The sequence below is a fragment of the Oncorhynchus tshawytscha genome, linkage group LG03 (genome assembly GCF_018296145.1).
Source record: "Oncorhynchus tshawytscha isolate Ot180627B linkage group LG03, Otsh_v2.0, whole genome shotgun sequence".
NCBI lineage: Eukaryota > Metazoa > Chordata > Actinopteri > Salmoniformes > Salmonidae > Oncorhynchus > Oncorhynchus tshawytscha.
In genome coordinates, this window is record NC_056431.1 from 42,888,185 (window position 1) to 42,911,425 (window position 23,241).

Consider the following 23,241-nt stretch of genomic DNA (forward strand, 5'->3'; position numbering starts at 1 on the left):
TGCAGAAAAATGAATCCATGCTTTTGTCACTTCTAGGTTAGACTGCTGCAATGCTCTATTTTCCGGCTACCCGGATAAAGCACTAAATAAACTTCAGTTGGTGCTAAATACGGCTGCTAGAATCCTGACTAGAACCAAAAAATGGATCATATTACTCCAGTGCTAGCCTCTCTACACTGGCTTCCTGTCAAAGCAAGGGCTGATTTCAAGGTTTTACTGCTAACCTACAAAGCATTACATGGGCTTGCTCCTACCTATCTCTCTGATTTGGTCCTGCCGTACATACCTACACGTACGCTACGGTCACAAGACGCAGGCCTCCTAATTGTCCCTAGAATTTCTAAGCAAACAGCTGGAGGCAGGGCTTTCTCCTATAGAGCTCCATTTTTATGGAACGGTCTGCCTACCCATGTCAGAGACACAAACTCGGTCTCAACCTTTAAGTCCTTACTGAAGACTTATCTCTTCAGTGGGTCATATGATTGAGTGTAGTCTGGCCCAGGAGTGGGAAGGTGAACGGAAAGGCTCTGGAGCAACGAACCGCCCTTGCTGTCTCTGCCTGGCCGGTTCCCCTCTTCCCACTGGGATTCTCTGCCTCTAACCCTATTACAGGGGCTGAGTCACTGGCTTACTGGGGCTCTCTCTTGCCGTCCCTGGAGGGGGTGCGTCACCTGAGTGGGTTGATTCACTGATGTGGTCATCCTGTCTGGGATGGCGCCCCCCCTTGGGTTGTGCCATGGCGGAGTTCTTTGTGGGCTATACTCAGCCTTGTCTCAGGATGGTAAGTTGGTGGTTGAAGATATCCCTCTTGTGGTGTGGGGGCTGTGCTTTGGCAAAGTGGGTGGGGTTATATCCTTCCTGTTTGGCCCTGTCTGGGGTGTCCTCGGATGGGGCCACAGTGTCTCCTGACCCCTCCTGTCTCAGCCTCCAGTATTTATGCTGCAGTAGTTAATGTGTCGGGGGCTAGGGTCAGTTTGTTATATCTGGAGTACCTCTCCTGTCCTATTCGGTGTCCTGTGTGAATCTAAGTGTGCATTCTCTAATTCTCTCTTTCTCTCTCTCTCTCTCTCTCTCTCTCTCTCTCTCTCTCGGAGGACCTGAGCCCTAGGACCATGCCCCAGGACTACCTGACATGATGACTCCTTGCTGTCCCCAGTCCACCTGGCCGTGCTGCTGCTCCAGTTTCAACTGTTCTGCCTTATTATTATTCGACCATGCTGGTCATTTATGAACATTTGAACATCTTGGCCATGTTCTGTTATAATCTCCACCCGGCACAGCCAGAAGAGGACTGGCCACCCCACATATGCTCTCTCTAATTCTCTCTTCCTTTCTCTCTCTCGGAGGACCTGAGCCCTAGGACCATGCCCCAGGACTACCTGACATGATGACTCCTTGCGGTCCCCAGTCCACCTGACCGTGCTGCTGCTCCAGTTTCAACTGTTCTGCCTTGTTATTATACGACCATGCTGGTCAATTATGAACATTTGAACATCTTGGCCATGTTCTGTTATAATATCCACCCGGCACAGCCAGAAGAGGACTGGCCACCCCACATAGCCTGGTTCCTCTCTAGGTTTCTTCCTAGGTTTTGGCCTTTCTAGGGAGTTTTTCCTAGCCACCGTGCTTCTACACCTGCATTGCTTGCTGTTTGGGGTTTTAGGCTGGGTTTCTGTACAGCACTTTGAGATATCAGCTGATGTACGAAGGGCTATATAAATACATTTGATTTGATTTGATTTGATTTGAATACCGATTGAAGAATGCTGTTCATTGACTACAGCTCATCATTCACCACAATAGTCCCCTCCAAGCTCATCACCAAGCTCAGGCCCCTGGGACTGAACTCCTCTCTCTGTTCTGCAACTGGATGCTGGACTTCCTGGCGAGCACGCCTCCATTCACATTGATGGGGCTGTGGTGGAGCGGGTCGAAAGCTTCAAGTTCCCTGGTGTCCACATCACTAAGGAATCATCCACGCACACCCACACAGTTGTGAAGAAGGCACGACAGCACCTCTTCCCGCTCAGGAGGCTGAAAGGATTTAGCATGGGCCTTGAGATCTTCAATTCTTTTTTTTACAGCTGCACCAATGAGAGTAGCTTGACTGGCTGCATCACCGCTAGGTATGGAAACTGAGAGACACCCATCTGCAAGGTGCTACAGGTAGCCTAGTGGTTAGAGCATTGGGCCAGTAATTGAAAGGTTGTTGGATCAAATCCTCAAGGTAAAAGAAATCTGTTGTTCTACCCCTGAACAAGCCAGTTAACCCACTGTTTCCCAGTAGGCTGTCATTGTAAATAAGATTTTTTTCTTAACTTACTTGCTTAGTTAAATATACAACATTTACAGAGAGTGGTGAGTACAACCCAGTACATTACTGGGGCTAAGTTCCCTGCCAGCTAGGACCTCTATACCAGGCAGTGTCAAAGGAAGGCACAAAACATTGTTAAAGACTCCAGCTACCTAAGCCATGGACTGTTCTCTCTACTACTGCACAGCATACAGTTACAGCATACATATATAGTTTACGCTGTACCACGTTTGGAACCAACAGGACCCTGAACAGCTTCTACCCCCATGTCAAAAGACAGCTATATAACTAATCAAATGACTACATGCATTGACCCTTTTTTGCACTCTCGCTTGCACTGACTCTATGGACACATACTGGACTCTACCCACACACTCAGACGTACGTGCACCCAACACAAACATACACACACACTACATATGCCCACACACACACAGAACATGCTCACACATGTGACACCACACACACATTCACACTCACACTCACACACTTTCACACTCACCACATACTCTGCTGCTACTGTCTAGTATCTATCCTGTTGCCTCGTCACTATAACCTACCTATATGGACATAGTTATCTCAGTTATCTCATACATGGACTCAGTACTGGTACTCCTTTGCCATGTTATTTTTACTCATTATTGTTGTTAAGTTTTCACTGTGTAATTATCCCTTGTCACTATTTGAAGAAAAACAAGAGCTTTATCTTCAACTCTGCAATGTTGGAAAAGGACCCATAAGTAAGCATTTCACTGTTAATCTACACTTGTTGTTTACGACGCGTTACAATTTTTTTTTGATCAGCAACAGCTTTATATGTGAATGAATGACATGATTCTGGCCAAAAGCAACTTTTCTTTATCATTACCAGTCACCTACCCCTCTCACATTTTGACAAATTAGAACTATTTGATACCCCATCACCTTTTTGAACACGTGATTTTGCTGTTGGTGGACAGAACATAAAGACGTTCTATATGAGGATTTCCAGCATTGAAAAAAACAAACAGTTCTTTTTAGTAGCTACACATCTGGATGTCTTTCTCCCAATGATTAACTCATCAGTTCGTTACTATAGTAACTCTATAGCTACACTAGGGTACTGTCATTATAATTAACCTCTATCAGATTGTCTTTTCTCATTTAATCTAGCTTTTTTTCTTACTGTCAGGGAGAGAAAAAAAAACTCCTCCTGCGGCTCTGTGATTTTTTTTATTTTTTAGATCAATTAATTCGCTTGATTAATGGATTCACTTGTCCTGAGTTGATAAGAGATCGGATACTTGCGATAACACATTTATGACGGAACTCCTACAGTGTAGAAGACATAGACCAGAGAAACGATTAAAGCCTTGTACTGAGGAGGGCATGTTGGTGTTCTGTTGAGGAATTTGTCTCCTAGAGGAAACAGACAGGGTAATGACAGTATCATACGTGCTAAAGCTTTGAAATGCTATTGCAAACTGTACATGTTGTTATAGCGTGAGGTGTTGTCTGAATGCATTTACCGTAAGTAATTGTTTTGACTGCTAAATGTGTCATAATTGGACATGTTTACTCATTTTCCAAGAGCTGTTGGACAATTATAAACTTAACTTTTATGATCTGGTAAGAACATGTCATGTCGGGTCTAATTGAAAATAATGAATTCAACTGACACCAGAATATCCAAGGTTATACAGGATGTTCATATACAATATACATTATAATGCTCAAAATCAGTTTGACACACTACAGAGAAATGCAATCAAAGCATTGTGTTGTTTTTTTCCCCCGTGTATTTCGGACTAAGCAGGTGCATTTGTGTTGTGTCTGCAGGTGCATTACTGTTGTGTCTAGTCACTGGGTATGCCAGACAGCATACTGTAGACTCCCTCTGTCTAGCCAACATAGGACTACTCAGTCCAAATCAACTCAACTGGACAGGTATACCGCCCACACCATTTATAGTTTACGCTGTAAAAATCCATCAATAAAGTTTGAAACAAAGCTTATGTATAACAATAGGTTAAATCAAACTACTGAAAAGATAGTGGGTAATGATGCAAGAATCTAATTAATAAGTACAGATTTGAGTTACAGCTTAAAAAAATACATTTTTACAAAGACATAGTCTTTTTTCTCAGAGATTAGTATCCTGGGGATCAAGACCATGAGCCTTTGCAGTGCTAAAGTCAGAGGAGAATCAGAGCTCTTTGATGTCACAGTTGAATGTAAAATTATGGCACTTTCACAATGTGGTGAAACCTCAATGTACTTGCTAATGATGACAGAGAAGGCCAATATGGCACCGAGATCCGAGGGAATTTGACAAAATGCTCATTAAAAGGTCTAATAATTAAAATATTGATTCATTAGTCTAACATTGATTTACAGTCACACTTTATCAAGTCGAGAGGCTCTAATTACTGTGTCATTATGCCACAGGCCGACCTGCTCATTTTTGTCACTTGTAATGAAAAAGGACATTTCTTTAAACTGCCTTTTAAATTTCTGACCTGTAAAATTTTAATAGGGAGTACAGTGGGTGTCGGATGTGGATTGGTAGTAAAGTCATGGGTGGCTAATGTCCCTGAGTCTGGTTAAGTGGCTGTACACACAAAGAGCTGCCTGGACCGCCTCTCTGGAGGGATTGGTCAGGGCTGCATTGTTTTAACGACAGGCTCAAACGCTTCCAACAAAGCAAAGCTAAATAGCCAAGCTCTACTAAAGCTGAACTTAGCCAATTGTATAATTGCAACATTTTTTATTACATTCATCAAAATATGCAGAAACATATCTGACAATTCCAAAAATGTAATTGAGATGTAGGGGAATATACAATTATCACTCTTCTTTGATACCATCCCTTTTTTTGTGGATAGCATTTAGTGGTTAGTTCATGAAAAGGCGTTGAACAGGAAGTGAATCCTATTTTCCACTCCATAGATTCAGAAAATGGTGCTTCAGACACTTGTGAGTGCGGTCAGGAATCCCAATTTGCCTGCCGAAATTGGAAATGTGCAGACATTGAGGTGTGATGCCAATAAAGTCAGTCAGTTTCATACAAGGGGCTGGTGGATGGCCTGGTGGCTAGTCCAGTTCACAGACCAGCTAAGATGGGCCATGACACAATAGGCTCCTGTCCATGGCCAATCCATGACCAACATACACTTCCACCAAGTGGAAATTGGACATTTGTGGGCGTTCCTTTTCCTCCATGAAATGTCAGTTACATTATTGAGAAGTAGAAGTTTCCATTGGCGTAAAGTACATTCTTTGTGTTTTGTGTGCTTCATTTTTATATTATTATACATTATAATACATTATACATTATGTCATCATTTTTTTCTTGTATTCTCATATGGTAAAGTAATCCGATTTTGTATTTTTTTTTTTCAAACAAAAAAATGTAAACTGTATCTTTTCTGGTAGAAGTAGTTGTAATGTTAAAATCACCATACAATGGGGCTTGATGTACTGTATGCATGAATGACAAAAAAATAGGCTGAGTTAATGTCAATCCTCAATGCCAAATTAAAAACAAATTGCAATAAATCCATTAATGAAGGGCTGAGGGAACTGCTGTCTGTCCCTTTTTAATGAGCTATGAAGAGTATCACACCTCTGTGATTCAGCTGCATCAGAACTACATCCACCACACCTTTGTTTGCACTCTTTATTTGCATTTGAGAGAGAGCCCGGGGGAACACGCCTTGCATATTTACACCTGATTAGCAACTTTAAATGAACATGTCAAAATCCGCGAAATGTTCATCAGTGACAGTGATAAGACCACACTGACTCAACACCGAGCTTGACGAGAACACAACTACAAAGGGTGATTCATCTAACATGGCATGGACGACACCCACAGTTTAGTTCATCAAAATAGATTTCATTGAAAAGGGAACATGTGATTTTTCAAATGACGTCGACTAAACGGATAAAGACACAACATATGAATGTATGTGTTCAATAACATTAAGGTTAACAGAAAGACTTGCTACTGTATGGGGGGGGGGATCTACATTGAGCTGTTTGAATAGGGAAGCGTGAAGGATGACTGTTCAAGGTTAAACATTAAACAATACTTGCAGAGGAGGGTGACTAGCATGATGTAAAACATAAATATATATATTATCGTGCATATCTGAAATGGCGTGTTTGGGTGTGCCATCGTCGATGAGCTCCTCTCGTAGTGTAGAACATTTATTTTCAATCGATGGGTTGGTTGTTTAGCAACAAACACCGATGCGTGCCCAACTATGGGGCAAAACAGGCAGGTTTGGCTGAGAATGTTGACAGCATGTAAACAATATTTCTTCTCCAATGTTTATTGGACATAGAAATACGTTTGCAAAATGAGCGCTTGTTGTCTTTCAAATGCTTCTTTACAGTTGTTGGTTAGCTGGCTGGTGAATTATTTTGGGGGCCATATAAGCATGGACATGAAATCAGGCAAAACACCTCAAAACAAGAAATGGTATCAAGAACAAGATGAAACTAGCTGAAACGAGTTTCTTGTTATTGGTGCTAGCCATCTGGCCAAAAACAAAAACAACTCACAGACTTCTGCCCCATTGAAGCTTGCGCATTGTTTCCGTGACGTTGTCAGCCAACCCATCTACATAGATATATATCATATTTCTTTGCAGTGCATTCCTTCACAAAGACGAGATCATTCAAATTTCATGACTATCCCTTAGTGTTCACATTATTATGTATTTTTTTTAACAGTCTGTCCATATTAAAGAATGAAAAGGAGAGGGGGAGAAGGGTCCTCCTAGCCTACCACAGCGTTAACGAACCCAGTATTCCAGCATGCACAGGAGAGGAAAACAGAAAAGTTCAAAATGTTAAGGTAAAGCTCGGGCATGCCAAGAAAAAAAATGTACTCTCCATAATTTTCGATGCAAACTTTGTTCCGTCGAGCTCTGTGTACGGTATGAAATATGAACTAACTATGTGATTATTAATTGGGCCCATTTTAATTTGAGGATTCTGGGCTGCATATTGTTGGCAGCTCTCCACGGGGTCTGTCTGCGCAGGAGCGTGTCGAGGGGGTACCAGGCTGGATGCCTCAGCTATTTAGAGAGCAGCTTGCCACTTGCACATTGGAATACCAATGAGTGAGGTTAAAAAGGCACGGCTCCTCTTGGAGACGGCTCTCCTTCTCCTGCTCGGCTCCAGAGGGTCTCCACGGACTAATTTCCAAAACCACCTCTTAATGTGGGCTTGTGTCAATCACCCGAACAGACAGCTTCATCCCCTGATATAGAATAGTCCTACAATATAACCAAGCACACCAACTGCTCTACAATCGCCACAGAGCATTCCCATACGGAAAAGGATCAGAGGGTCTTTAATGACATTTCGTCTCTGGGAAAAAATAATTTTATTAATTTTTTTGTTCGCATTTAAATTACAATCTTAAAGAGTATAATCAGAAAAGTGTTCTGGAGTCATAACGATGAAGTGAAGGCAAAATACAGATTTATTTCGAAAACAAAAGAAAGTATATTGAGCAAGAACTGAAAATCTCAGAGTCCGAGACATTTATTTTTAATTTTTATGAGTGACCAGTCTGTCATCTTTTCAGGCTGGCACATTTACTTTTAAACTCCAACTTATGGCCATGGTGCTGTGAATATAAACTTCAAAAGAATCTCCGGCAGATGAAAATAATACTGTGGGACTTCATTTTACCCTGAAAGCTGTCTGTTGTAATCATTTCATTCCAGACTTCATCATCCACTTTTTCAAAGCCCGGGGGCTTAAGAAAGAACTAGACTGGAGGGACAGCCAAGAGTCCTATTTAAGAAGTGCATAATGTTATGTCTTGTAACTTTCCGGCCATATTAGTAATATCAATATTGAGTTGTTACCTTTTTGTGAAAGTCATCCATAAATGAACCAATTCTTGGGAAAATGCAAAATAGGAACGTCTCGTATCTGTCAGTTAGAGATCTCATTATTTTCCCTCTGACATGGTCTCTCGATACCAAATAGTATTTGGTCGGGGAAAGGGAAAAAACATTTCAAATGATCTTGAGCGGGGTGAAAGATGATCTCTCATCAGCATGCTTATATGACAACACAAGGATCGACGTGGAGGTGTCCATTGAAACACACTTGAACGTTATGAAATGGACGCTCCAAGGACATGGATTTTTTTCGGTGTGTAGAAATAAGAATTTCGTATTCACGTCAGTTAATGAAAATACTGTTTGTTTACTGAGTTTATAAGAGCACACTGTGTATGTGATGGAAGTGACAGTATTGTATACACGGATCTAACGTATTAACGGACACTGCAACGATCAACATTTCCAGTTCTTGAGTCATCTTACTGAACTCACGGGACCGTATATTCTCATTGTCACAACCATAAAATCCCGTTGGTTAATTTAAAAAATGACTGACAAAAATGTTGTCACATGTTTTCCCCTGCAAATGGAATGAGATTCTTCCTGAAGTTGAAAGTGTAATCACGGAGATGTTTATTTGGATGTGGAAACCGTAAGGAAGCAACCTGTTTGAACGTTTTTCGGTGCCGTGTGTGATGTGACAGGGGTTAATAGGCTGCAGTAGTTGCGTGGAATTTGACTGTTGAACTGTAGAACTCTTTGGAGTGTCAGCACTAAACGTAACTATTGATTACAATACGATAGTGCTGAGTGGGTTGGAGTCCCCACAGTCCAATCTGCCCATCAGCAGATTCTCAACGAAAAAAACAGGACACAACAAATGTGTACACTCGCTGTTACACTGCAAACCTAATGACATTGTACCCGTGAACGACATGTCCATCTGAATATCAGCCTTCTGATGATGATTTTTGCAATGTTTCAACTTTTATTGTCACATGCACGGGATACAGCAGGTGTGAAACAGTGCAGTGAGATGCTTAACTTGCAAGCTCTTTCCCAATAATTCACAACAGGGGTAGTAATATAGATGAGAAATTAAACAAGTGACGCGAGATCGAAGAAAATAATCAAATCAAATAAAGATGAGAATGTGGATATCTACAGGTACGATATTTAGGTCACTGTAGAGGTCAGTGCAGTACCAGTGCCGTTATGCCAATGTGCAGGGGTACCGGAGTGATTGAGGAAGGAATGTACATGGAAACGGGGCAAAGGTGTCTGGTAGCAGGATAAATACTAATGGTAGTGATGATCGTTATAAACAATATAGCAGCAACGAATGGCCATATTAATCACTGTAATCAATCAATCAATTATGGCAGCAGCGTATGTGGTGCATGCATGGTAATGAGTGAGTGTGTGTATGGTGTCAGTAGTGAGTGTGTGACTGTGTGTGTGTGTGTGTGTGTGTGTGTGTGTGTGTGTGTGTGTGTGTGTGTGTGTGTGTGTGTGTGTGTGTGTGTGTGTGTGTGTGTGTGTGTGTGTGTGTGTGTGTGTGTGTGTGTGTGTATGGTGTCAGTAGTGAGTGTGTGACCGTGTGTGTGTGTGTGTGTGTGTGTGTGTGTGTGTGTGTGTGTGTGTGTGAGTAAGCATGAATATGAAGTATCAGTGCAGATGTATGTGGCTGAGTGGTAGAGACATGAGGACAGGCATAAAGTCTGTGTAGGTTGTCAGTGTGGATAGTCTGTGGGAGTGAAGGAGGGCACAGGTAGTTAACTATTCAACCGTTTTATGCTATTCAACAGTCTTGTAGCCTGGGGAAAGAAGTTCTTTCGGAGCCTATTGGTCCGAGACCCGATGCTCCGGTACCGCCTGCCAGACGGGAGCTTAGAGAACAGTCCATGGCTTGGCTGGATGGAGTCCTTGGAAGTTTATGGGGGTTTTCATTTGATTGGGGAACAGATAGTACATCAGTAGCTCCATAAACACACCGCTTAACTCCTTCAGTGAAACACAACCATTTGTCTACTGAATCAAAATCCCTTTCCTGCTCTAACATTAAACCACACAGAAACCATCCCACATACTGAGTTTTGCTTTTTGTGTCACAATCCGAGATGGCATATGACACGTAAAACGATGAGAGAACTGTGGAGGCTTCCAGTAAATTGATTCTCCCATCGCCTCGATCTTTTCTAGTTAGTATTCTATTGACTACAAAGGGAGAGAGTGAGTGAGGGAATGAGTGAGTGAGTGTCACCTATATAAATGCATTGTGAGTGAGTGAGTGAGGGTCACCTATGTAAATGCATGTACTTATACTGAAATGTTGTACCATTTGCCAATATCTACAAATTGCATTTCATGCCAATAAAGCAATCTGAATGTGAGTGAGTGAGTGAGTGAGTGAGTGAGACCGAGAGAGACTGACTGCCCTGTTTAATCCTTGGGGCATCGGTGTAATGTGATCACTTCTTAAGAATGCTAAGGCCTACAAGGAAATCAGAGCAGCATTTGAGACTCTAAGCTGAGCTGAACAAGATATGGCCCAGGTTGAGCCCCCGTTCTTCAGGGGGAATAAGACCACTCCGTAGAACAACGTTTGGAGGCTTTAGAGGCATACCTACCCGTTCTTATGGTCATACAAGGAGCAGTTAGTCTGAACGGTAACCCAGTGTCCTACACGGACAAGTAAATAATCCTTGGGGTTCTTTCAGAGAAATATCTTGTATCATTTCAATTCACACGTTTCATCAGTTATCAACGTAATGGAGAATGGCCGCTTTTTTTTCTTCTCTCCTTCATGCAGAACATTGTAATTGTTTGATAGCAGTGATTAACCTTTTGTGTATGTCAACTTTCTTTTCAAATATCTTCTGCTGGTTGTATCACACACCTCCGATTACTGTACATCATTGTGGCCTGATGGAAAGGGAAGAGATCCTATCAACTCTGGCTATGTAACTAATGCTTTTATTCCTCTTCCAGGCAGATGAAGTCGATATTTATTCAACACCAAGAAGAAATGTGTTTCCAATTGTAATGCTCTCATCAACCCAGACCTTAAGAACTAAACCCGGCACATGAAGATGTATCTATCTTCCATCTGTCAACAGAATAAGCAGAAAAGGAAATAGGTTCAGGTTATTCGCCAGTCTTTTTGCTGGATCTCAAAATACAATGTTCAGCTTTAAAGGGATTACCATTTGACTATATCAACACATCATAATCCCCCGTGTGTTGTGTGTCGACACACTTGATAATCAATATGTGAACTATCAACTTCTCTTCCCTATATCAGGGGTCCGCAGTAGGTTTCTGGACGCCATTCTTTAAAAGAGTTTACATTTAAACTCAGAGTATTTCAACTGCGCAAACATAAACTTTGTGATAAAAGAAATTGTTCACCTACCTATGCATACAGCACTGAAACGGTAAAGCATTCCGACTTGCTCTACTCCTACACATAGATAACTGATATGATATTAGATTGAATAGATAGCATATCACATTTCCTATTCCATTGTGATGGTATTAGAAGACTGTCCCCCACGTAAGTGCAATATAAGAAAGAAAGAGGAAACTCAACCTTCCTTTGAAAGGTATGCAATTACAAGTTCACAATTCCAATGGATGTGCCAAGGCTAAAGTTGAAGCACATGAGACCGAAGAAACTTGTGCTATGGTTATGCATTTCCACAGTCCAAGAGAGTGACTGTAAAATTAATGAAGGGGGAACTCTGACTTTTAGTCAATGTAAAAATGTCATTAATGTTATTATTCAGTCATCTGAATGGTGTTGAATTTATATCATGGATGCTTCATGCTTAGAATTTTGATGTCAAGTATTTCAATTCTCCCATGATCAAGTATCTGGCTAGGTGTACACCAGGGTCCATGCATTGTGAGATGGGTACAGTATGAAGGATGTCAGAAAGGAAGAGGAATCTTTCTATGGCCAACACTATTGAGTAATGTGGATAATTCAATGTTTGCATTTTAAGGGACTTGTTTTCTGAACTGTAAGACATGCCCATAAAAAGTGACACACATACACACACGCGCGCGCGCGCACGCAGACACACACGCACGCACGCCACGCATACCCACACGCACGCCCACACGCACGCCCACACGCACGCCACACACACACACACACACACACACACACACACACACACACACACACACACACACACACACACACACACACACACACACACACACACACACACACACACACACACACACACACACACACGCCCACACACGCATGCCCACACACACACACGCACATACGCACGCATGCACACACGCACACACACATGCACACATGCTCACACACACACGCACACATGCACGCCCACACACACACACACACACACACGCGCACGCACACACACGCACACACGCGTGCATACAGAGTACTCTCTGGAGACCTTAGAGCCTCTGTATCTCTATAGTGTCTGCATTAGGTTTGAGTTTCCTCTATCACTGGGTTTTCCCCCTCAATTTCTCTTGGAGTGTCGGGACTTGATGAAGAATCTTTAAACAAATCAACAAAGCAAAAAGCAAGTGAAGAGCCATGAATCAATTCTCCATGGAGTTTAGGATGCCGGTGAGGGATGAAGTATGTGCTTGCAATTGGGGAGTAAATGGTTTTCCGTCAATTGTGCTGGAATGCTATCCTCGCCTCGAGTACTGCTTCACATCTCCGAGGAGTGTCCTTTTCGGGTGGGAACGATATCAATGTTTTGTAATTCCATTTCTAATAACAAGGCTCTTCAGTCCTTTTGGAAATCAGGGTGCTCTTGGTAAAGTGTTCCATACTTACAGGAAGGGGATAAGAGTTAATGCAAGCCCATATCTGTTCAAAATTCTGCAACAAGGTCCTTGATAGACCACGCAGATTGGTTGTGAAAATAGGGGCATGGAGTCATTTGGCTACAAATCTGATTAAAGCTAGCACTCACTCACACAGTGGGAAGATGAAGTGTTATGGTATTCAGACGTTGTCTCCTTTCTTCTTGGTTTTACGGTAAACTCTGAGACAGAGGCATGATACAAACATGTGTGCGTGCTTTTGGAAATGATGCAAACGTGCGCATTCCCTCTCTCTCTCTCTCTCTCTCTCTCTCTCTCGCTCTCTTTAATTATGAATACATAAAAGTCCATTCATTCCTATCGTCTTGTCCTTCAAGCAACCTTGCATACGAGGTAGTTTGAGGTACTGTAGTTCTCTTTCATTCCCCGGCCACAGTAAGTATATTGACCCTCAGGGTTCTCCATTGTAGCGCTGAAGCAGTGTCGCCTTTAGTCCTGCGGAATCAAAGTTTGGTCAATAAAAATCATCTTAGCATTTGGTTTAGCAACTGGTTTAGCAACTGGTTTAGCACCAGTTGGGACACAACATATCTATCCCATGGACTAAACCCATTTAAATCCTAATCAGCTTTCATGAAGAAAAAAAAAATGGATTCAATTCATTTATTGATAAATGTTAGTTTTATAAACTTTGGTGTCAGTTAATATATAAATGTGTGTTTTGTAGAATATCCAAGGAAGCTGGTTTAACATCTAGGTAATGGGTAAATCAAGGAAATCAAGAGTGTAGGGTTTTTATGCAATCTGATAGTGCTCCAAGAATATACCTCTGATAAATGGTGGTCAGAGCAATGCAAAACAAAACAGTTAAGTAAAAACATTAACTGACCTCTCACTACACTGGGATCAATATGGTAGAGTGCATTCCTTAATCCCACCATCTCTCATATGTCTGAAAGAATAAAGCACATAGTCTATAGCTCTCTTACAATTCATGCTCGAAGGATGAATTATCTCCGAACTGAATGATTCCAATTCAAGTCAAAGGTTGCCTGTGTGAAAATAGCCCATGCACCATAATGTTCATGAAAGTACATTTTGATGAAGTCAAACCCAATGTGAGGCCGTTTTGACAAAAGTCCTTATCTGCACCACCGTATGTGGTACGAAGTAGCAGCATAACCTTTTGGCTATGTGGCTATGGATCATTCACAGAGCTTAATTCATGTCAGCGGGCTGCAGCTTGTGAACGGAGTTTATCCATAAACAAAAATGACTATAAAGAAAGCAATCGTACTGATGAATATCCTTTTAGCGGGTCATATTTCTGGCAGTATTAGAATTGAGGTTAAACATCACCTTGATTTTATGATCATATTCTACTATATAAAGGAACTTAGAATGACTATAGGTTATTGGGAATCGAGGTGAAACAAAACTATTCGAAAACAGGATTCCAAAAGGGTTCTGAGGCTGTCCACATCGAATAACCCTTTTTGGCTGCAGGTAGAACTTTTTAGGATTCCATGTAGAACCCTCTGGAACCCAATAGGAACCAAAAATGATTCTTCAAAGGTTTCTCTTTTGTGGACAGCTGAAGAACCCTTTTAGGTTTTAGATAGCACCTTTTTTTTCTAAGAGTGAATGGTGTAAGTCTTGAGATATACTTTGAAGACATTTCATGGCTGGGTATGTAAGCAATTCTGATCCGCTGAAAGTCTTGTTGACAGTAGACGTTTAATACAAGTTGTTTCATGATAAGCATTCAGGGTCTCCCAGAATAATGGCTTGGGTACCTCCATGTCCAAAAAAGATACCATGATTTACAAATACCTTTGCAGAGGACTGTATTACATTGTCCCATTCTCATCTTTAGTGATCAGGAATGTGACAATTACTGTCATGTCGTGAAATTCCCACCCCTGCAAGACACTGCAAACAAATCTGTTGTGACCTCTGTTTAGCACTCTGCTATGGGCCAAGACACGTCTCTTTCCTCCTAAAATGCAGTGGATTCTGAGGTCACGGTCATTTTGCCCGTGTCCCCATTAGCAGATAATGTTTGTGTCTGTATCCTACTGTGCTAACACTGTACATGGAGACTGAGGCCTCTCTCTCAGTTATATCAATAGATTGCTATATGTGGGTCAAAGTGGAAGCTTTGAATGGAGGATGATAGGAATACTTCCCAGTGTGATCAAAATGAAAGGTATTTAAACAAAGCCAAATAAACCCATCTCTCAGATGCCTGACCAGAGCAAACTGATCTTCAATGGAAATATGTGTTAACACAGCTACACCTGTTCCAGTACTTTTGTGCCTCCTTACAGAGGAGCATCTGGAGGGATGTATTGGACTCGGATTCAATTAACTTGTCAGATAATAAGGGGCAAATTGAGGGAGTTAGCTATACAAGTCTGAGGTCCAAAGGTATGATTGACGTTAGTCTCGATTCAACCCAGCATGAAAGGATGAGCTAAGTAAACAAATAGAATGCTCTCTAAATATTCCCTGTCCAAGTAATGGCACCAAGTCCAATACATTTTCTTGTGGAATCAATCCCCATATTTTCTGGCATTGCGAAATAATGTACAAAGGCAACAATTATGAAGTAGTGTCCGAAGGATCCGCACTGAGATGGGCATATGTTGTGGCCGGCTGATTAATTTAATAATTCAGTAAATCTCCTGGATAAAGGACAAACCTGAGCTTGCAAGCCTGTTGGGGGAGAAATGTGTTTGTAGAGAAAGGCTGAAGGGGTATTGTCAATCAAATACAGCATAATATTTTGGGCTTTGTTTAAGTCAGTGCCTTGTTACGTGATTTTTTGAATAAACATAAAGATTATCTTTGAAGATATTTGGCATACTCTCTATAGTAGGACATTTGTTAGTGGTACGTCATGGACGAAAAGAAGTTGCAGGGGGTTTGGTGAAGAATTGTTTTTTATCTGTGTGTTGCTGAATGACACAGTGTCAGATGCTGTCTGGAACCTTTCATGTTTCACTTCAGTGCACATTTCACAATCCTTCCCCTTCCCTAGGCAGCTACAGAATACATTACTGTGGACTTGTTGTTCTGCCACTTGTCATGTTTTGAAGATGTAGATGTACTGTAAAATGTAGAATGATAACAATAACCAAAATGGAAAAACATATATTTAAAGTTGAGGGTAAGGTTTTTCCGTTATTGTTCTACATTTCATGGTATATGACATCATTCATGTTACATAGAGTACATTGTTTAACCACTTGGTCCATTATATAAAACATGCCTTTATTGCCCACCACTTTAGCCAATCACAGTAACAAAACACCTCTCCACGAGCGCACAATCAACACAGAAAAGCAGCAACAAGCAAAAACACCCTTAACAGCCAGTCAATGGATCAGCCAGTGGATGGCCGTTGTCCAAGACCATGTCATTGGGAAGAAAATAACATCTAATCAATTGGCCAGTGTAATGTATGTGTGTGTATTGCTTTCATCCTCCCATTTTCCTCCAGCACTTGTGGGACAGTATCCACCCCGGTGGACATTGATCATTATTGGGGGTGATCAGTCAGCCCTCAGTCATGCTCTGTAGGAGATGAGCTCTCCTGGCTGGAACTATACTGAGGCTGGATGTCCCAACAGTAGAGGAATGTAGTGCTGCCTCTATACTTAGTTAACACCAGTTTCCTATGTCTAAATTGAGCAAATTAACTCACTATAATGTCCTAAATGTATTTTTGATTCAACTAATTGTATGACATTGGAACATTTTTATATGTCCTACCAATTTCCATGAAGCCCTTTGAATGAGATACAGGTTAGGAAAAATGGCCAAATCCTCCAATGTTTGATTTTCAAACTCATAGGAAGCATATTTTAAAAAATCAAACCCATTAATTACACATTTCACTTCACACTCCCACAGCAGGTATTTACATGCATTCTCCCTGCGTTGGAGTAATGGTATATGTAGTACTATCACACTTCTATTGGGGTGATTGGTAATGTGTTCTGTATACAGCTGTTTGTTCACATGTAGGATCAGTTGACAACAACCTGTGAAGCAAAAGTCTCTCCATCCCCTTAAGAACAATTAAACGTTGTGAGCCCATGATCTTGACATCTGTTCCTCCCTAGCAATCTGTTCCAGGGAAAAACCTGTTGAAATAGCCTGCAACCGCCAAGCAGCATGGCAAGATGGGGTCACAAAGTCGTTTATCATATAAAGGGTCAATTGTTTTCGGATCTTTCCAAAGGAATATTAAACAGTAGGTTTTTGTTTCTCAACAAGACAAAATGTACAGATGTAGGAGCTTAATTTGAGCCAATTTTCTACAGCAGGAGAATAGTCTTGCAGCGACAGGAAATGTGAATTTAATATGTGGATTACAATTAATGGACATTTTTGTGGGGGTGATACATTTTTTATATATTTGTATTTTTAGGATGTAGATCAGCTTTAATATTGCAGCTAGATTGTTGCTTTCATCAATGTAATTGTCTGCATCACTTCCAATCCCCCATATATTTTTGGGCAAATATATATATATATATATATATATATGCACACACATACATACTTACATACATACATACACACATAAATACATATACACATACTTATAAATACATATACATACTCATATATACACATTTTAAAAACATATATTTTCCTTTATTACTTTCTAACCCTGCCACCCCTCCCTTAATAGGAGTAAACTAGCGAACAACAATGCTTAGGCTTCTACTTTCAGCTCATACGTACTATATATATTTTACAGGAACAGTCTATTTTACAATAGTTATATTTTGTTTGTTTTTACTCCTGTCCGTCCTCGAACCTCAAACATCGATTTATTTCGCAAAGGTTCTCAACCTGTATACATTTTACGGACACAGTATGTTTTACATGAGTTATCTTGTTATTAGTTGTTCTTATTCCCAACCTTCAGCTCCATTCAACCCCTCCCATCTATCTCTTAACACCATCCACATTGGATTTATATTTGTCATATATTTTCCAACTGTGCTGTGATGTTTCACAAAAGTTCTGAACCTTTCTATTCTCATAATTTCTACAGGTTGTAAATTAAAAAAAAAAAAATCTTGTTGCTGAAAGTATTATTATATTATTGATCGATTGACTATTGATTTATCAGATCACCCATTTTTTTGTGTGGAAATGACAAACTACTGTGTTTTGGTTTCCTCATTGCAAAGAATGTTCTCCTGCAACAGGGTATTTGTATGTAATGTATTAAATCACTTTCAGTTTCATTACATGGTTCTAAATAGGATTTGAACATTATAGACAATAAGGTAAACTATAATACACCAGGTATGCTATAGTGTAGTGGTATGATATAGTTCAGGGTACAATACAATCTGTAATTACTTGATTTTGTGTTTAGTAATAAAAAGTGTAAGGAGTTGGAGATTGTTCTGATGTGACTGCTTGTTGGGCACTTCCTGCCCTCTAGTGGTGCTCCAACCTTGTGAGACAGAGAGACAGACAAACGGACAGACGGACGGACGGACGGACAGACGGACAGATGAGCAGGAGAGTCTTTGTTATTGAGCTGTTAAACAGTACAGTATGTTCACCAGGATAGATTTGCGGGACAAATATTTCTAAATGATTTCATAAAATAATAGATGGGCTCTTATTCAAAGGTAAAGACAGGCAGAAAAGAGCAGAAAAGTTCATGGTTAAGCATGTTGTGTCTGCAACCGTCAGATGTGAAAACTTCACGAACAAACCTTTAGATACTCCCCAAAGACGTAATAATCAGTTATCATTGTGTCAATAAAACATGTATATTTTTTAGATAGTCTTAAATGTAAGTACAATACTGTACATAACAACTGTAATTGAGATATTAATATTAAACTCAATATTAAAACACAATAAACCTGGATTCCCGATTCAGTTCAAATCATTTAGAAAATGATGATGAGATGTCTTGCGAAAGTCATGAGTACAAGTTTTGTTCTTGACAAAATTCTAGCTGACTGAAACACCAGAAAGAGTATGTGAATATGATTAGGAGAGAATGAGTGTAAATGGTGCTATGATTTCCTCTGCCTCAGAAGCAGGGGAGATGGGGAGAGTGAGCAAGCGGCAAATGCCCAGTGAAAGGTCAGCTCTGTATCGATTTTTTTTTAAATATCTCTTTAAATACCTCCTGGCGGTGCAAATATTTTTGACTACCACCTGGTACTTTGTGGAAGGATGACCCCCCCCCCTTTCCCCTCCCCCACCAATGCAGAGCACTGTTCTAACCAATCCGTCCAGAAAAACACTGCTCTGGGTTATTCATCGATTGACTATTCAAATCCCAACATATGCTGCTCTGCTTCCACTCCTCAGCGCTCTGAGAAATGGTTCATTTCCTAGCTCTTCCACAAGGCTTCCTGTCTAGCTCAGGAGTCACTCGCACATCATGTAAATGAGAGAAAAAAGTAGGTAGAATTGTAAATAGATTCAATGTGGTGTGTTGGCCGTGTTGCTGTCTATAAACCCCACGATTTTGTGTGTGTGTGTGTGTATGTATGTGTGTGTGTATGTATGTGTGTGTGTGTGTGTGTGTGTGTGTGTGTGTGTGTGTGTGTGTGTGTGTGTGTGTGTGTGTGTGTGTGTGTGTGTGTGTGTGTGTGTGTGTGTGTGTGTGTGTGTGTGTGTGTGTGAGAGAGAAAACAGGGCATATTGTACGTAGTGCGTGCGCACACACACACTACGTACAATATGTCCTGTTTTCCGTGATACTACAACGATGCTTTGGTTAGAGTGCATGCTGCTTCTTGAAGTATTTCAAAGTAATTATTTTGAAAGTACATGTTGCATAATGTCATATGTGAACTCTTTATGTTCTTCACACTGAAACTATTCCAAATTTGAGTTAGCGGAATATTTAAAGTGTATTATGGATCAAATGTGATTGCTGTACCTGTATAATGTCATGATGTATTCATTTCAGGGCATGTCTCATTTCTGATTTTGAATACCAAACAACTGAAAATGTGCAGTTGAATACGAACTTTGTGATGTCAATCAGTAGGCCTATGCTGCTGTACAAAATCTCAACTTTGCTTTCACGTTTTATGCTCTACTACGGCTGTAAAAATCCAAATGTTTTCTCTCCAAGACCCCTTCCTGTTTTTCCCCCTGTTATTTTCCATTTCTTATCCATCCTTTTGATCACCTAAAACATCAGTCCATCTCCTCTATAAGCTGTCAGTTAAATCTCCCTGCTGTCTGTCCACAGCTCTCTCTCTCTGCCCACCTCCCTGCTTGCCAAACTCACGTGTTACTGTGAGGAGTGAGCAGGTTTTACATGCAGTACTGCCTTAATGTTGCTCAGTCGGTGGTCAGCCAGTCAGCCAGCCAGCCACTGAGCCACACAGCGAGCTCCTGCACTTCTGAAACACTGTTGGTCAACACAGGCCCAAGCTGCTGGAGATGCTGAAGCCTCGCTCAATTTCTTTCTTCTCTCTCTCGCTATCGGTTTCTGTCTCTGTCTCTCTCCATCTCTGTCTCTCACTCTCTCTCTGTTTCTCTCCATCTCTGTATCTCTCTCTGCCTCTCTCCATCTGTCTCTCTCCATCTCTGTCTCTCTCCATCTCTGTCTCTCACTCTCTCTCTGTTTCTCTTCATCTCTGTATCTCTCTCTCTCTGCCTCTCTCCATCTCTGTCTCTCACTCTCTCTCTGTTTCTCTCCATCTCTGTCTCTCACTCTCTCTCTGTTTCTCTCCATCTCTGTATCGCTCTCTCTCTGCCTCTCTCCATCTCTGTATCTCTCTCTCTCTCTCTGCCTCTCTCCATCTCTGTCTCTCTCCATCTCTCACTCTCTCTCTCTCTGCTTCTCTCCATCTCTTTCTCTCTCCATCTCTCTCTCTCTCTAACCATCTCTGACTCTGTCCCTCTCTGTCTCTCAGTGCACATACCCAGCTCAGAAAACAGGCAGGGGTTTGAGGATAGCCAATAACTCTCGAAAATATCCATTGTGATATTATCGATTCATTGTGTGATCTTCCTAAGAGCCGTATACATATTTACAATATTCCTTTCTTTACTGTATACACACAGGCATTATTTACACATGTCAGTTTTTATCACACAAACACTTGGCTTGCTGTGATTTCTCTATCCCCTTTGAGCAATATAAAGGTATGCCTTTCAACTGGGGATTAGGGGGGGGCTGCCTCTTGCCAGGCTCCCTCAGAGCAGAGCACTCTTTCTAAGGTCAGAAATCCCACTGTAATGTTGTTGCTTTGAAGGTGTTTCTGTGAAGACAATAACAACTGTCCTGCTGGTGGGGAAAACAACACCAGGGATTGTTATGAGAACGACCCTGCCACTGGTCTGGGAAAGCTATACTGAGCTTAACATCAGCCTGGACCTAAAGCTCATTTTATTATGAATATTATTTCTAATTTATTGCCTATAACAATACATTCGATGTACAATAATATTAGCCAAGAGTGTTTAACTTCTTACTTTATATTCGTCTTTAGCAATTGCTACCTACATGGAGACAGTATTTAACCAGGGGATGTGTCATTGCCTTGTACTGTAGTGTTCAATTTGAACAGTCCAGGTCTAATTGAGCTACTTTACATTGTAATAAGGGAAGGAAATGCATAGAATTGAAGTAGACGAGAACCTGTTCCCTTATGTATTTAAAAATAGGGCTTTAGAAAAAGCTACATTACCTATGTCTTCCCTTTTGAGATTTAATGACTCACTTGTGACTCCACAGAGAATTACTCACAGTAATTGATTATTAAAACTTGAAATTGCAAACCATATCCATTATTTGACGAGTGAATGTGTTATCCTTGTAATTAACAAAGCTGGATACTTAGTGTTCTCCAGCACCAAGACCTCTGGAAAAATATATGTGGGGTTAGCAGGCAGACTAGGAAGCCAACATTGAAAATGTGTAATTAGCCACGACACAATATATCAGAAAATGACAAGGTGAAAACCACCTTTAGAAAAAGTCTAGTAAAATGAGATAATTTAAACATAAAACACATGCAAATATAGCTGTCCATTATTAATGTTAGAATTACCACCAAACTAGCCTTTCAAATACACGTTCTTCTTACGTTGTCTGGAAGTGCAATCTATTATCCAAAAAAGGTAGACACAAACACAAAATCCAACCTTTGCCTCAGTACTGTGTTTGCTCTGGTTGACTCAAAAATACCACATATTCTCATGATCAATGGGTTTTATCATTGCATCCTGCAAGCCACTGCCTTTTTGGATATTTCTTTGTTGCGCTAATGCTATTTGTGTGCTACACCTGTTGTTCAACTCAATGTATAACAGCAATTAAATCTCTAAATAAATGGACAGATATGATTGGCCTTCGACAGAAGAAATCAGCTGCTCAATCAGGATGCTCATTAATAATCTACCGCTCATTATCCATGTCATTTCGTATCTATGTGTGTATCACAGGGTGGATGGAAACACTCTGCCAAAAGGTGTTGCGCTGAGGAAATGGGCGTGTTTAGTGGGTAGAGGCATTTGAGAAAGAGTAACAGAATTATAATTATATGTTTTGAGGTATGGCATTAATAATGAATTCAATTACCCAAACAATATATAGACACACACCTTACCCCTATCTAGTTTATTTTGAATTAAATATTCTTTCTTACACACGTATATATTATAAAAACATATGTTTTGATGTTTAGAAAGTAAAAAGACAAAAGGCAAAACAGAGTGAAAAAAAAGAGGACAGTGATCTTTAGATGTTTGGGGCGGCAGGTAGCCTAGTGGTTAGTGTTGGACTTGTAACCGAAAGGAAGATTGAAGATTGAATCCCCAAGCTGACAAGGTAAAAATCTCTTGTTCTGCCCCTGAACAAGGCAGTGAACCCACTGTTCCTATGTCATCATTGAAAATAAGAATTTGTTCTTAACTGACTTGCCTAGTTAAATAAAGGTTCATAAAAAAAGGTTTGCTTTTTTTTTAACCTTAGTGACAGTGCTGTTCCTTTGGAGCTACAGTTGCATTAGCAGTAGAGCTGCCCTGGCCTCTAGGAACAGCCTGGTGTGATAGACTAAACATAGTAAATGTAAATCCGTGACACTCAAATGAGTTTAACATTTTAAATTTGGTATGGTTACTTAAAGGCAAAAACAATAGTAGGGTGGGTGGTCTGGGTGGGTGTATAATGCGAACGTCTAGCAACCTAAATGCGGAAGACTAATTTCAGTTGAAGGCATACAGTTCTACAAC